Here is a 15965-nt window from a genome sequence, read left to right on the forward strand (position 1 = left end):
ATTTGTAAACAAACAAGAGATTTTAAAATGAGGTGCAATGAGGAAAAAGGATTCCATGGCAAAGAAAAAGCATGAGATAGGCATCATAAATGAAGAGAGCAGTCTGTGACTAAGTAGAGACACGTAAGGAACAGAGACCTACACAGCAATGCGGAATGATCAAGACAATGCATGGTCTAGTGTGGGATGAAGTTGAAAGACTTCACAGAACGTCCTGTCCTGAATACCAGGAAGGAAGTTCCAGAAGTATATTCTGAAATAGGAAAGCCGACCTAGGTGACAAAGTGGATAAAATACACTGTAGCAGATAGTTTGGCAGGAAGATTCTGGATCCCTGGAAGTATTTTAGTCAATATGAGAAATTAAAAATTTCAGTTGAAGGCCAAGATAAAATCTGACTGCTTTTGGAAATAGTAATAACTGGGCTCACAATACCACACAAGGAATGTGTTGGGGAAAAGAGTCTGAAGTAGAGCTGTTGATTTAATCAGTTAACTCACGTGATTAACTTAAAAAATTGTGATTAATCACAGTTTGAATTTTTTTCCCCTACGTTTTCAAATATATTGATTTCAATTACAACACAAAATACCAAATGTACAGCGCCCACATTGTACACCAATGTGAGGAGCCTAGGTAACAAAATGGAGGAACTATAGTTACTGGTACAGGAAGTGAAACCGGCTATTACAGGGATAACAGAAACATGGTGGAATAGTAGTCATGACTGGAGTACAGGTACTGAAGAGTATGTGCTGTTTAGGAAAGAGAGAAATAAAGGCAAAGGTGGTGGAGAAGTATTGTATGTCAATGATGAGGTTAACTGTAAAGAAATAAGAAGGGATGGAATGGATAAGACAGAGTCTGTCTGAGCAAAAATCACACTGGGGAAGAAAGCTACTAGAGCCTCCCCTGAGGTAGTGCTTGGAGTGTGCTACAGTCTGCCAGGATCCGATTTGGATATGGATAGAGACCTTTTTAATGAAGTAAATACCAGTAGAAATTGTGTGATCATGGGAGATTAACTTCTCAAATATAGACTGGAGGACAAGTGCTAGTAATAATAATAGGGCTCAGATTTTCCTAGATGTCCCGCTCTGTGCAGCTCCTGGAAGCAGCACCATGTCCCCCCTCTGGCTCCTATGGGTAAGGACACCCAGGGGGGCTCTACACACTGCCCCCACCCCAAGCACCACCCCACAGCTCCCATTGGCCAGGAACCGTGGTCAACGGGAGCTGCAGTGGTGACACCTGAAGACAGGGCAGCGCGCAGAGCTGTCTGGCCATACAGGAGCTGGAGGGGGGAAATGCCGCTGATTTTGGGTGCTGCTTGAGGTAAGTGCCTCCAGGAGCCTGCACCCCTGATCCCCCTCCAGTGCCCTAACTTCCTACCCCAGCCCCGATTCCCCTTCCGCCCTCTGAACCCCTCGATCCCAGCCCACAGTATCCTCCTGACCCCCAATCCCTCATCCCCAGCCAGAGCCCTCACCCCCACCCCACACTCCAACCCCCTGACCAGAGGGCCCCCCCTCCCCCCGAATTCCTCATTTCTGGCCCCATTCCACAGTCCGCACCTCCAGCCAGAGCCCTCACCCCCACCCCACACTCCAACCCCCTGACCAGAGGGCCCCCCCTCCCCCCGAATTCCTCATTTCTGGCCCCATTCCACAGTCCGCACCTCCAGCCAGAGCCCTCACCCCCACCCCACACTCCAACCCCCTGACCAGAGGGCCCCCCCTCCCCCCGAATTCCTCATTTCTGGCCCCATTCCACAGTCCGCACCTCCAGCCAGAGCCCTCACCCCCACCCCACACTCCAACCCCCTGACCAGAGGGCCCCCCCTCCCCCCGAATTCCTCATTTCTGGCCCCATTCCACAGTCCGCACCTCCAGCCAGAGCCCTCACCCCCACCCCACACTCCAACCCCCTGACCAGAGGGCCCCCCCTCCCCCCGAATTCCTCATTTCTGGCCCCATTCCACAGTCCGCACCTCCAGCCAGAGCCCTCACCCCCACCCCACACTCCAACCCCCTGACCAGAGGGCCCCCCCTCCCCCCGAATTCCTCATTTCTGGCCCCATTCCACAGTCCGCACCTCCAGCCAGAGCCCTCACCCCCACCCCACACTCCAACCCCCTGACCAGAGGGCCCCCCCTCCCCCCGAATTCCTCATTTCTGGCCCCATTCCACAGTCCGCACCTCCAGCCAGAGCCCTCACCCCCACCCCACACTCCAACCCCCTGACCAGAGGGCCCCCCCTCCCCCCGAATTCCTCATTTCTGGCCCCATTCCACAGTCCGCACCTCCAGCCAGAGCCCTCACCCCCACCCCACACTCCAACCCCCTGACCAGAGGGCCCCCCCTCCCCCCGAATTCCTCATTTCTGGCCCCATTCCACAGTCCGCACCTCCAGCCAGAGCCCTCACCCCCACCCCACACTCCAACCCCCTGACCAGAGGGCCCCCCCTCCCCCCGAATTCCTCATTTCTGGCCCCATTCCACAGTCCGCACCTCCAGCCAGAGCCCTCACCCCCACCCCACACTCCAACCCCCTGACCAGAGGGCCCCCCCTCCCCCCGAATTCCTCATTTCTGGCCCCATTCCACAGTCCGCACCTCCAGCCAGAGCCCTCACCCCCACCCCACACTCCAACCCCCTGACCAGAGGGCCCCCCCTCCCCCCGAATTCCTCATTTCTGGCCCCATTCCACAGTCCGCACCTCCAGCCAGAGCCCTCACCCCCACCCCACACTCCAACCCCCTGACCAGAGGGCCCCCCCTCCCCCCGAATTCCTCATTTCTGGCCCCATTCCACAGTCCGCACCTCCAGCCAGAGCCCTCACCCCCACCCCACACTCCAACCCCCTGACCAGAGGGCCCCCCCTCCCCCCGAATTCCTCATTTCTGGCCCCATTCCACAGTCCGCACCTCCAGCCAGAGCCCTCACCCCCACCCCACACTCCAACCCCCTGACCAGAGGGCCCCCCCTCCCCCCGAATTCCTCATTTCTGGCCCCATTCCACAGTCCGCACCTCCAGCCAGAGCCCTCACCCCCACCCCACACTCCAACCCCCTGACCAGAGGGCCCCCCCTCCCCCCGAATTCCTCATTTCTGGCCCCATTCCACAGTCCGCACCTCCAGCCAGAGCCCTCACCCCCACCCCACACTCCAACCCCCTGACCAGAGGGCCCCCCCTCCCCCCGAATTCCTCATTTCTGGCCCCATTCCACAGTCCGCACCTCCAGCCAGAGCCCTCACCCCCACCCCACACTCCAACCCCCTGACCAGAGGGCCCCCCCTCCCCCCGAATTCCTCATTTCTGGCCCCATTCCACAGTCCGCACCTCCAGCCAGAGCCCTCACCCCCACCCCACACTCCAACCCCCTGACCAGAGGGCCCCCCCTCCCCCCGAATTCCTCATTTCTGGCCCCATTCCACAGTCCGCACCTCCAGCCAGAGCCCTCACCCCCACCCCACACTCCAACCCCCTGACCAGAGGGCCCCCCCTCCCCCCGAATTCCTCATTTCTGGCCCCATTCCACAGTCCGCACCTCCAGCCAGAGCCCTCACCCCCACCCCACACTCCAACCCCCTGACCAGAGGGCCCCCCCTCCCCCCGAATTCCTCATTTCTGGCCCCATTCCACAGTCCGCACCTCCAGCCAGAGCCCTCACCCCCACCCCACACTCCAACCCCCTGACCAGAGGGCCCCCCCTCCCCCCGAATTCCTCATTTCTGGCCCCATTCCACAGTCCGCACCTCCAGCCAGAGCCCTCACCCCCACCCCACACTCCAACCCCCTGACCAGAGGGCCCCCCCTCCCCCCGAATTCCTCATTTCTGGCCCCATTCCACAGTCCGCACCTCCAGCCAGAGCCCTCACCCCCACCCCACACTCCAACCCCCTGACCAGAGGGCCCCCCCTCCCCCCGAATTCCTCATTTCTGGCCCCATTCCACAGTCCGCACCTCCAGCCAGAGCCCTCACCCCCAATTTCATGAGCATTCATGGCCAGCCATATTATTTCCATACCCAGATGTGGCCCTTGGGCAAAAAAGTTTGCACACCCCTGTTCTAGATCTTCTCCTTGTATAAGGGACAGACTAACATCAAAAGCACAGCTCAAAAAACAAATCAAACAACACAACTCAAAATATTAAGGTGCCAATGTTTCTATAAGTTATTTTCCCTGATACAGTGATTTAAAAAAATCCTTATGAATTTAAGCTACAGTGCAACAAACCATGTTTTGTAATTTTTATAATACTATGCCATGTGTGAGTGAGCCATTGGTGCACAGGTCCAAAGTCCTTGTCAAATATAATACACTCAAGCTACACAGTAATGGTCTAGGAATGCACACCCTGATGTGGCTGATTTTTTTTAACTGAGACAACAAGGCATGTGTACAGTTGCTGCTCCATCTGGTCATATTATGCAGTTTGGTTTTTTTAACTGTAGGCAATTAAGGTATTCAAGCATTGTCAGGTGATCAGAAAGTACATGTTAACGCAGCCTGAAAGATGATATCTGTTGCATAAACAAGATGCCACCACAGGTGTGTCATTTAGAGCACACCTTCGGTCATTAGTGCTTCATGAAAAAATGTTCTGTTTAGAGGTGATTCAGACATGCTTTCTATTTTCTTCTCCATTTTTCTTCAGTCATCTTTATCAAGAGTATTTGAAGGCAGCCATCACTATGATATTTAAGTTCCTGAAGCAATCCACAGTCCCTTTATAAGTAATATCAAATTCCTCCACAACAACTAACTGTGCTGCCACGAAGAGCATTATGACTAGGGATTCTAGAAATCAGTTTGCCATGGAAAAAACACAGCATTTGTGTTTTTACAGAGAACCGTAGGTTTTTATATTTTATGAAAAATTAAAACATTAGGGCTGCCAATAATCTCAGTTAATGCATGTGAGCAACGCAAAACAAATTAACTAGATTAAAAAATAGTCACGATTAATCACAGTTAATAGAATAAATGTATATAAATATTTTGATGTTTTTCTACATTTTCAAATATATTGATTTCAATTACAACAGAATATACTGTGTACAGTGCTCACTTTATATTAATTTTGATTACAAACATTTGCACTGTAAAAAAAATAAAAGAAATAATATTTGTAAAAGTCACCCCTAAAGACCATTTCACTGAGTTTGATGACGTCAAATTTCATGTTGATAGTAATATGCTGTTCTGTAGATTACGTTTGAAGGCAGACAACTGCAGAACACATGGAAAGCACTAAACTGAATGAAAACTAAAGAAAACAAGGAGGCTAAAACAGCATGGCCATCAACAGCAGCAAAAAACAATACATTGTGTCTGGTTCATTCTATTAATTTTATTATAATGACTGATGGCACTGGCAGGCTTCAAACTTGCTTAAAACTGTAAATATATCGATAAAACACATACAACTGATATTTGTGTGCGTATATATGTAGTGACTAAGGAAACTAAAATACAGCATTTCATTTTAATTGTGGAAAAACATGGATTTTTATGCTGTATCAGATGGGGGGGGGTCGGGGGGGTGTTAAATCACAAAAAAACTAGGATCCCTGATTATGACTTAAGGTGATGGACATACAGATGAACACAGCCTATAATTTGTTCTCATAAAAATGTTCTTAATAGTAATAAAATGGGAAATATGATCCATTAGTAGAAATGTTGTTATTTAGATTTCCCAAGAGACATCAGCAGATCTTCAAGTGCACTGCAAGGGACAAGACCAAAAATATTACCAACAATCAAAACAAAACATGCTTAATATCATATTGCAAGCTGTTTAAAATGCTTTAGTATTTCATTGATATTCACTTGTGAAAAATTAGAATGAAAAAATATCTTTTTTTTTTTTTTTTTTTTTGACAAACAATATCTTTTTAATTAACTTCTTTTTTTACACTATATATAATGGCTGTACAGCGATTAAAAGCATGTGATTCTGGAACTGGTGGCCGAAGCATAGAAGGGGATACCGATGTTTAGCATAATTTTCGGCACAATAAATAACCTTGTCAATGTTGGCTACACATACAAGGCTGTACAGCAAATGCCTGTTCTCACTTTCGTTGACACTGTATATAAAAAGAGGGCAAGCATTTCTACCGTAAATCAAACGAAATAACTTAGTTCATTTAGCAGATTGGCTCGAACAAGAAGCAGGATCTGATGGATCATGTAGGCTCTGAAAGCTTTTACAAATGTTTGGATGAGTGAAGTTATGTACAAAAAAATTTTTTTTTCTAACAGAATGTAAGTTTGCACTCAGCGCCAACAAGATTGCACGTACAGTCTACTTCTTGGTCAGCAGGTGAACTTAACCAATACAGTTTGTAATACATTTTACAGTGTAAATGATGTTGTAAAAAAATATTACTTTGTTGTACAATGAAATAACAAAATACAGCTTATGAAATGTGAGAATAGGCAATCTCATGGCACTATTTAATAGCATACCGGTGTTGGCAGATTCTGTTTGTTAACAGATGCACTGAAGATTAAAATGCACGATTATGGTTCGAAGTACCATGCAGAGTTAAATGCAATTGATGCAAAAGCCCTAATTTAAATCACTGCTGATACAATTTCAATAGCAGTGCAGATGTGACGCATAATCAACCTTTCCTTGTGGTGTGAAGTCAAATGCACCAGCAGTAGAACTGATTCTGTTTTTAGCGGTCTTGGGTCTCTGAAGTTTCCACAGATGCGTGTGCTTTTACACCATACTTCTTAAGCATATCTCCAGAGGCCTCATGATTAATGAGATTGGAACAGGACTTCAGATTATAACACTTGGTGTTTAACAGCTGTTTGTATCTTAGAAGACTACGATGTACTGACTAAAGTTCTTTAAATTTTGTCCACATAACGCATTTGAGGAAGGTTGCTACTTATGTGAGTCTAGCAGTTCTGGGTCATGCATACAATACAGACATATTTATATCCTTGAAATATCATGGGACGTGAAAGCACTGTATAACCTAGAACATGGATATCACATATAATGCCTCCCCCATAGGAGTTCCCTCACAAATTAATGCAGCACATTTTTTGAGGAGAGCTAGCAGTGTTATAAGCCATGCGATGACGTGTTCGCTGACCATGGTGACCGATTCGTTGGTACGGTGTGATGGGGCAAGGCCAGATGGCTACAGTAAAGTACTGAGAAACAGGTATGTTAGCCCCAGGCTAAACAATCCTAGTACCTGGTAACCAAATGGCAGTTGCTCCAGGTTAATCAAGGCACCTGGAGCCAATTAAGATCTTTCTAGAAGGCAGTGGAGATAGCTACTTAATTAGAACACCTGCAGCCAATCAAGGCAGGCTAATCAGGGCACCTGGTTTTAAAAGGAGCTCACTCCAGTCAGGCAAGGAGGAGCCAGAGGAGAGAAGGAGCTGTGTGAGGAGCTGGAGCAAGAAGGCGAGGAGCTGAGAGTGAGAGCGTGTACTGCTGGAGGATTGAGGAGGACAAGCGGTTATCAGCAGACACCAGGAGGAAGTCCTGTGGTGAGGATAAAGAAGGGTTTTGGAGGAGGCCATGGGGAAGTAGCCCAGGGAGTTGTAGCTGTGTCATGCAGCTGTTACAGGAGGCACTATAGACAGCTGCGATCCACAGGGCCCTGGGCTGGAACCTGGAGTAGAGGGCGGGCCGCCCGGGTTCCCCCCAAACCTCCCAACTCCTAATCAGACATAGGAGGAGCTGACCCAGATTGTGGGTTCCACAAGAGGGGAAAATCACTGAGGTGAACAAATCCGCCAATAAGCGCAGGACCCACCAAGGTAGAGGAAGAACTTTGTCACAACGGGCATATGAATGTTTAGCATATCTGGCATGTAAATACTTTACAGTGCTGGTTATAAAAATGCCATATAAATGTGTGTTCTCATTTTCTGGTGACATTGTAAAGAAGAAGCAGGCAGCAGTATCTCCTGTAAATGTAAACAAACGTATTTGTCTTAGCAATTGGCTGAATGAGAAGCAGGACTGAGTGGACTTCTAGGCTCTGAAGTTTTACATTACTTTGTTTTTTAATGCAGTTATGTAACAAATATTGCACTACAGTACTTGTATGGAGGTGAATTGAAAAATATTATTTATTTTGTTTATCATTTTTACAGTGCAAATATTTGTAATGAAAATGTATTCTGTGTTGCAATTGAAATAAAAGTATATAATATATATGAAATGTTGAAAAACATCCAAAATATTTAATAAATTTCAATTGGTATTCTATTGTTTAACAGTGATATTAAAAAAACAGTGATTAATTTTTTCGAGTTAACCGTGTGAGTTAACTGTGATTAATCAACAGCCCTAATATACACACACACACTCTGCTGTCCCCATTCTACTTTTTAAACTTCAGAATAAGCCTGTTTAATAGAAGAAAGTTCAAAATACTTAAAATCTGAAGCCAGACAATAGCCATAACACACACCAGGAAAGTTCCAGAACAGAAAAGGAACACAGATGAAGACAACCAAGGAAAGGAAGTAGTGGCCCAAATCAAGACAATCAATCCCATGGGTGATGGAAGGTGAACAAGAAGGAAGAGGAGTACAAGTGGCATGGGGTATAAAATAGAAAGAAAAAAGTTATTTCAGTAACAAAAGTAGGAACCTTACTAGCAGAGTCCTGGCTTAGGTGGTTGTACTTGGTATCTACAATAGAAGAATTACATACTTGTGCAAACTATCAAGACTAAAAAAGCAAATATACTGATGAATGCAAGTAATCAAGCATCGGTGGGGTGAGGGGGTAGCTCTATGAAGTAAGTGGCAGATCGCTATAAATCCTGAAGAGATCCAAGACACAGGGGCTTTCCAGAAGATCTAGAGGAAAGTGATGATGACTTCATGATACAAGCGCTTAGGGCCTTAGGTGGATCAGGCATCATGTAAATATAAACAAAAAAGTGTGTAAATAAATCTATCATTTTGATTTACATTAATTGACGCTTGCTGTTAAGAGAGTTCAGAAGATGAGAGGCTTTCATCGACATCCTCACCACCCTATGCTGGAGACATGAGGGACACTGCATTGAAATAAGAGAAATGGTAGATAGATACAGGGGGAGCTACCCACTACACCAGAATGTTAAACTAAGTGATGGTAACAAAGGTAAAATAATCAATTAAATCTTCTAAGGCATCCCTGTTATGAAATGATCCAATACTTATGGCACAGGTCTTTGACAAGGTGCATTATGGGGATTTTGAGTTGGCATTTGTCAGAAGGGCAAGTGGAATTTCCATATTGGAACAGACCCATGGATCCATCCTGAGCTAACGAGGTAGATCAGTCTCCTGTACTTATTCTATCCTTCGTCTCTGTCAAGATTGGTAACAAGGATTTCATTTGTGGTGGGACACCTGGAAAGCAGATGAGATGACCATCTTTATGTTACATAGACCACCAAAACCAGTGACAAAGGTTTTCCCATTACTAATAAGGGAATGACCGGACAGTTGAAGGCATTAAAGAACTTAAAAGGAAAGTGGCAAGATTCACTCACTCTTACAACCATACTGCACAAAGTCTAGGAGGTGAAAAGTTAATACCAGACAAGTGAAACTTCAAGTTTCCTTATGAAGTCATTATCAAATTATCATCTTTTCTAAAAGTCTACAGTTCGTTTCATCCTTAATACTGACTACAGCCAACTTCCAAATGAAACAAGGAAGACCAAAATCTGCTGCCAGACCAGTGGAACTGGAGATATTTATGCTGCTTAAGCTAAATTTTTGATGACACTGCTTTGGATTATTGTAACCAAGGCCAATGAAGCAAGAGGGTCTTAAGTATTTGGAGGTAAAAATAGAAACGGTTTTATATTGCTCCTAGCTTTTTCCCAGGTGCCACTCTTCTTGTCAGATTTAAACACAACAGCCACATGAAGAAAAATCTTTAGTAGAGGACTTTGTCTTTCCATATACTGCTGGCAGAAAGAGGCAGTTTGATCATTTACTTTGGAATTCTTCCCTGTACGTGGATAGGGACACAGAAGCAGTACAGAATGATTATTTCCTTATTTCGGAACCAATTCTGTATTATGCAACACTTATTACTAGGCTTTCTAATAAAATTAAGCACCCATTCTGAAGCATTACAGTGCATACATATAAATGGTTAAGCAGGGATTCTCAAACTGGGGGTCATGAGGTTATTATGTGGGGGGTCGCATGCTGTCAGCCTCCACCCTAAACCCTGCTTCACGTCCAGCATTTATAATAGTGTTAAATATTTTTTAAGAGTCTTTTTAATTTATGGGGGGGGGGGCGGGGTCCACACTCAGAGGCTAGCTGTGTGAAAGGGGTCACCAGTAAAAAAGTTTGAGAACCACTGGGTTAAAGGATTTTCCTCCTTTGCCCAAATGTTAAGCTAACAATTATTTAGAAAAAATAATTTTAAATGGACACACTAGTATAATATTTATAAATACAACTAATTACAAATCTTAAAAGAAGGAATGATTAAGCAGCAGCAGACTATTCTAAAATGCAAGGCAACTGGAAGACACACTAACTTGGAATGGTTTTGCCCATTTCACTTTACATTCTTGCAAGTAAAAGTTGGTAAATTTACTTAGTTAAACTTTAGACTTTCTACCCTTCCAACACACTATGCTGACAGTATGAATATAAAGAGCAAAGGTGGCTAGATGTAGAGTTCAATTATGAGAAAACCCACATTACTGACTAGTTCTGTCCATTCAACATGTTCCTAGGCTACTCTGCCACAGTCCTACTACATTTCAGACTAGTCAAACCTGTATTCCACTGAATATATATCTCCAGCTTTTATTTCTTTGCTAGAGGTGTGGTCCTCCTCTCTTCTGTCCCAGTAAAGCCAATACAGACTTCTCTCTCAAAATCTGCTTTGGTCTAGCACCCCACTGCACTGATCTTTGGAGTGTGTGTATGCACATTCTCGCTTCTACTATGACTTGTGTGCAACATTTTAAAAATATACTAGACTGCAAAAGAAAATGATGATTGAAGGAATCTCAGTATGAATAAAGTTCTTCAGTTGCACAAAGGCACAGAAGAACAAAATGACAAAACCTGCATACCTATTTTTAAGACCACAACTTTTCTACTTGGCTGAAAAATAATTTCCATTAGTTTCTTAGAGCAATTTTTATAGTTGTCTAAAAATATATTTATTACATTAGTTATAGCATGTTCATGATCAAAAGAACCAAGCATCAGTCTACAGGAGGTTTCATTTTGTGAACTCTCAGCCTGGAACAGAGCCAGAATTATGAATGTGACATTCCACCGCTATAAACAGCACTAAAATGTTACCAAGAAAAAGTGTCAGCTGTTAAGCAATAAGGTTTCAGTTTCATTTACCTGTTCTCCTGTGCAAGAAAAGAAATACATGAAACTGAAATGTGGAAAGGCAACTGGACTTGATGGTGTGTCTAATTATTATTCCTTTGGGACAGGAATATAGAAGTGGCTGCTTGTCTTCTTTAACTCTTGCATGGAGACAATGCAGATACCCAGGCTGTGGAGCAGACAAGTGGCTGCACTACTCAAATCACATAAAAAACCTTGACTCTGCAAAGAGTTATCACCCAATATCCATATATTACTCAACCTACAAGCAATATGAGAGGATTATAATGTATACAATATCACCAGTAGTAGAAGGGTAACTGACTGATGACCAAGCTGTTTTCTGCTTAGGATATTCATACTATGGCAAAGTTGCAAACCTAACTCAATACATCTAAAATGGTTTAGAATCTTATTCATCTGTCAGCTGCGGATGAATCTGCGAACCATAGTGCACGTCTACTGAAATTGGCAAGAACTCTTGAGAAATAGCAAGATGGTCCAGGTCATCTCCTCCCTGCTTGCGGACGGACTTTTTTTGTTGAGGTGGATGGTCAAAAAATTCAACAGCATGCTCACCAGAATGGACTGCCCCATGATTCTATCAGCCTTGCTGTTTAATGTTTACACAGAATTCCCTCAACATGTGAAGATTTATTTATGCAGATCTTTGTATCATCACCCAATCAGAAAGATTTGAGGACACTGAGCGCATTCTAATTGGCTCTCTGAGCGTACCTGGAAAATATTATCACACATGGTTCCTGAATGCCAATCTTAGCAAGCCCCAAGTGTGCACCTTTCACATGAAAAACCCTCACCATGCAAAAACTTCAGATATCATGGGATGGAACAATACTTGAGCATTATGAGTATCTGGTGTACCTTGGGGTCACATCAAACTGAATGCTGACATTCAAAGAGCATCAAGAAGCTAAACAAAAAAAGGGAATTCCAGGAGTTGTGTACTGCATAAACTAGCTAATAAAAAAGAGGAGCTGACCCCCAAAAAGTCTGAGCAACCAGTCTCACCCTGTGTTACTCAACTGTGGAGTATTGTGGTCCAGTATGGTCATGCTTCAGCCACACATACAAAATTGATACTGAACACGATCGATCCTGTAGGATCATCACAAGGACTTTGAAACAGACTCCCACTTGGTTGCTATGCTGCCTCGAGGGGACTGCATCACCATCAGTTAGGCAGGATGCCTTCAGTAAAAAGGAGACACAAAATCAAGTGTCCATACAGTGGATATCTTAGATCATGCACATTCTACCACCCAAAAGGCTGAAATTCAGAAAGATCTTTGCCTCTGAAAATCTCTTACCCCAAAATACCACTGTGGAAAGTTACAGTGAAACAAACTGAAGGGGAATATTGATCATCTTGGAGAACCTGGTTCCTTTAGAACTCTCTCGCCTTCCCCCAGGCACTGACATTGTATGAACATACTGGTGTACTCTAAACTGAGACAGAGCTGGGGTGGCAAAGATTGGTCATAATATGACCAAGTGGAAGCTGAGGAATAGCCCCAAATGTCAACGGGGACAGCCTTGGCAAACACTTCAACATTACCTGATGCACTGCGTCCTGTCAACATCCTGTACTTTTGAAGATAAGCTTTTGAAAAAAGTGACACAATCAGGTCAAACACAAGAATGGCCATACTGGGTCAGACCAAAGGTCCCTCCAGCGCAGTATCTTGTTTACCAACAGTGGTCAATGCCAGGTGCCCCAGAGGGAGTGAACCTAACAGGTAATGATCAAGTGATCTCTCTCCTGTCATCCATCTCCACCCCCTGACAAACAGAGTCTAGGGACACCATTCCTTACCCATCCTGGCTAACAGCCATTAATGGACTTAGAACTAGATAAATTCATGGAGGCTCTTTTAAACCGTTATAGTCCTAGCCTTCACAATCTCCTTAGACAAGGAGTTCCACAGGTTGACTGTGCACTGTATGAAGAACTTCCTTTTATTTGTTTTAAACCTGCTGCCCACTAATTTCATTTGGTGGCCCATAGTTCTTGTATTATGGGAACAAGTAAATAACTTTTCCTTATTCACTTTCTCCACATCACTCATGATTTTATATATCTCTATCTTATCCCCCCTCGAGTCTCCTCTTTTCCAAGCTGAAAAGTCCTAGCCTCTAATCTCTCCTCATAGGGACCCATTCCAAACCCCTAATCACTTTAGTTGTCCTTTTCTGAACCTTTTCTTCTAATATCAGTATATCTTTCTGAGATGAGAGACCACATCTGTATGCAGTATTCAAGATGTGGGAGTACCATGATTTATATAAGGGCAATAAATATTCTCTGTCTTATTCCTCTATCCTTTTTGAATAATTTCCAACATCCTGTTTGCTTTTTTGACTTCCGCTGCACACTGCGTGGCTATCTTAGAGAACTATCCATGATGACCAAGATCTCTTTCTGATTAGTTATAAGCTAATTAGGCCCCCATCTATTGTATGTATAGTTGGGGTTATTTTTTCCTATTGTGCGTTACTTTACATTTATCACATTAAACTTATTGCCATTTTGTTGCCCAAGCACTTAGTCCTTGTGAGATCTTTTGAAGTTCTTCACGGCCTGCTTTGGTCTTAACTATCTTGAGCAGTTTAGTATTGTCTGCAAGCTTTGCCACTTCACTGTTTATTTCCTTTTCCCAGATCATTTAATGAGTAAAGTTGAATAGGATTGCTCCTAGGACTGACCCTTGGGGAGCACCACTAGTTACCCCTCTCCAGTCTGAAAATTTACCATTTATTCTTACCCTTTGTTCCCTGTCTTTTAACCAGTTCTCAATCTATGAAAAGATCTTCCCTCTTATCCCATGACAACTTAATTTACGTAAAAGTATTTGGTGAAAGACCTTGTCAAAGGCTTTCTGGAAATCTAAGTACACTACGTCCACTGGATCCGTGTTTTTTGACTCCTTCAAAGAACTCTAATAGATTAGTAAGATATGATTTCACTTTACAGAAACCATGTTAACTTTTGCCCAACGATTTATGTTCTTCTATGTGTCTGACAATTTTATTCTTGACTATTGTTTCAACTAATTTGCCCATTCTGTAAATGCTGGGATCACCATTAGAGCCCATTTTAAATATTGGCATCGCATTAGCTATCTTCGAGTCATTAGGTACAGAAGCTGATTTAAAGGGCAGAATACAAACCACAGTTAACAGTTCTGCAATTTAACATTTGAGTTCTATCAGAACTCTTATGTGAATGCCATCTGGTCCTGGTGACTTGTTACTGTTAAGTTTATCAATTCCAAAACCTCCTCTAATGACACTTCAGTCTGTGACAATTCCTCAGATTTGTCACCTACAAAGGACCTAACATCCTCAGCAGTGAAGACTGAAGCAAAGAATTCATTTTGTTTCTCCACAATGACTTTATTGTCTTCAAGTGCTCCTTTTATATCTCGATCGTATAGGGGCCCTACTGGTTGTTTAGCAGGCTTCCTGCTTCAGATGTACTTAAAAAAAACATTTTTGTATTACCTTCTGAGTTTTTGGCTAGCTGTTCTTCAAACCCCTTTTAGGTTTTTTCTTATTAAATTTTTACACTTAATTTGGCAGTGTTTATGCTCCTTTCTACTTACCTCACTAGGATTTGACTTCCACTTTTTAAAAGATGCCTTTTTGTCTCTCACTGCTTTTACGTAGTTGTTAAGCCAGGGTGGCTCTTTTTCAGTACTTTTACTGTGTTTTTTAATTTGGGGCACACATATAAGTTGGGCCTCTATTATGGTGAAGAGTGTCCATGCAGTTTGCAGGGATTCACTCTAGTCACTGTATCTTTTAATTTCTGTTTAACTAGCCTCCTCATTTTTGCATAGTTTCTCTTTCTGAAATTAAATGACACAGTGCTGGGCTGTTGAGGTGTTCTTCCCACCACAGGAATGTTAAATGTTATATATTATGATCACTATTTCCAAGCGACCTCTTGGATCAGATCCTGCACTCTATTCTGGACTAAATGGAGAATTGCCTCTCCCCTTGTGGATTCCTGTACCAGCTGCTCCAAGAAGCAGTCATTTAAAATATTGAGAAATTTTGTGTCTGCATTTCATCCTGAGGTGATATGTAACCAGTCGATATGGAAATAATTGATATCCCCCAATATTACTGAGTTCTTTATTTTGATAGCCTCTCTAATCTCCCTTAGAATTTCATAGTCACTATCACTGTCCTGGTCAGGTGGTTGATAATAAATAGCTCTTGGGTGCAGTTCTGGAGCAACAAGCTATGATGATCGTGAGCAAGAACAAAAATATCCTCAAAAGAATATTTTTCTTAAGATTCAACCCACAAATAACAAAAGCAGAATAAGGAATTTTCTGTAACAATTTTCTTTTCCATTCTTAAAAGCCTGAGAGTTGTTTCTTGCACAACTGACCAAAATATGTTGCACTGTGAAAGGATTTAATGAAACGGAAAGGGTTTTTAAATCGTTAAAAATTGCCCATGTGGATCCTCCACTCCTGGAATAAGAATGCTATGTTGTTGCCAGGAAGCCATAATTTAGAAGAACTACTGTAACTATTTATTAACTAACTGTTCTTTAAGCAA

General features: G+C 43.5%; 1 protein-coding gene and 1 long non-coding RNA gene across 2 annotated transcripts in view; both read right to left on the reverse strand.

The window, feature by feature from the left end:
* The window catches only part of ETNK1 (ethanolamine kinase 1), a 55522-nt gene that overhangs the window by 37908 nt on the left and 1649 nt on the right, over positions 1–15965 (reverse strand). The window lies entirely within an intron of this gene.
* On the reverse strand, positions 4242–11356 carry LOC116835481 (uncharacterized). Its single transcript, XR_004376194.2, has 2 exons — positions 8652–11356; positions 4242–5736 (listed from the first exon to the last, which is right to left on the reverse strand). It is a non-coding gene; the product is annotated as an uncharacterized LOC116835481 (long non-coding RNA).

This window comes from Chelonoidis abingdonii, chromosome 1 (assembly GCF_003597395.2).
Source record: "Chelonoidis abingdonii isolate Lonesome George chromosome 1, CheloAbing_2.0, whole genome shotgun sequence".
Lineage (NCBI taxonomy): Eukaryota > Metazoa > Chordata > Testudines > Testudinidae > Chelonoidis > Chelonoidis abingdonii.